Source organism: Filicampus tigris, unplaced genomic scaffold, assembly GCF_054856515.1.
Source record: "Filicampus tigris isolate MCC_2025a unplaced genomic scaffold, RoL_Ftig_1.0 HiC_scaffold_112, whole genome shotgun sequence".
NCBI classification, from domain to species: domain Eukaryota; kingdom Metazoa; phylum Chordata; class Actinopteri; order Syngnathiformes; family Syngnathidae; genus Filicampus; species Filicampus tigris.
The window spans coordinates 3,646-5,000 of NW_028233400.1; positions in this window are offsets into that span (position 1 = coordinate 3,646).

The following is a 1,355-nucleotide window of genomic DNA, read 5'->3' on the forward strand; positions in this document are numbered from 1 at the left end:
TCGGGCGGGCTCGCTCTGTTGAGCGCACGGAGGTTGAGATAGAAAATATTGCAACACGCGGAGCTCCAGGCGGGGGGGGCCCTCGCCCGGCCCGCGGAGTCCGATTGAACACCCCCCAGGTCGGGCGGGCTCGCTCTGTTGAGCGCATGGAGGTTGAGATAGAAAATATTGCAACACGCGGAGCTCCAGGCGGGGGGGCCCTCGGCCAGCCCGCGGGGTCCGATTGAACACCCCCCAGGTCGGGCAGGCTCGCTCTGTTGAGCGCATGGAGGTTGACATAGAAAATAATCCAACACGCGGAGCTCCAGGCGGGGGGGCCCTCGCCCGGCCCGCGGAGTCCGATTGAACACCCCCCAGGTCGGGCAGGCTCGCTCTGTTGAGCGCATGGAGGTTGACATAGAAAATAATCCAACACGCGGAGCTCCAGGCGGGGGGGCCCTCGCCCGGCCCGCGGAGTCCGATTGAACACCCCCCAGGTCGGGCAGGCTCGCTCTGTTGAGCGCATGGAGGTTGACATAGAAAATAATCCAACACGTGGAGCTCCAGGCGGGGGGGCCCTCGCCCGGCCCGCGGAGTCCGATTGAACACCCCCCAGGTCGGGCGGGCTCGCTCTGTTGAGCGCATGGAGGTTGACATAGAAAATAATCCAACACGTGGAGCTCCAGGCGGGGGGGCCCTCGCCCGGCCCGCGGAGTCCGATTGAACACCCCCCAGGTCGGGCAGGCTCGCTCTGTTGAGCGCATGGAGGTTGACATAGAAAATAATCCAACACGTGGAGCTCCAGGCGGGGGGGCCCTCGCCCGGCCCGCGGAGTCCGATTGAACACCCCCCAGGTCGGGCAGGCTCGCTCTGTTGAGCGCATGGAGGTTGACATAGAAAATAATCCAACACGTGGAGCTCCAGGCGGGGGGGCCCTCGCCCGGCCCGCGGAGTCCGATTGAACACCCCCCAGGTCGGGCAGGCTCGCTCTGTTGAGCGCATGGAGGTTGACATAGAAAATAATCCAACACGTGGAGCTCCAGGCGGGGGGGCCCTCGCCCGGCCCGCGGAGTCCGATTGAACACCCCCCAGGTCGGGCAGGCTCGCTCTGTTGAGCGCATGGAGGTTGACATAGAAAATAATCCAACACGTGGAGCTCCAGGCGGGGGGGCCCTCGCCCGGCCCGCGGAGTCCGATTGAACACCCCCCAGGTCGGGCAGGCTCGCTCTGTTGAGCGCATGGAGGTTGACATAGAAAATAATCCAACACGTGGAGCTCCAGGCGGGGGGGCCCTCGCCCGGCCCGCGGAGTCCGATTGAACACCCCCCAGGTCGGGCAGGCTCGCTCTGTTGAGCGCATGGAGGTTGACATAGAAA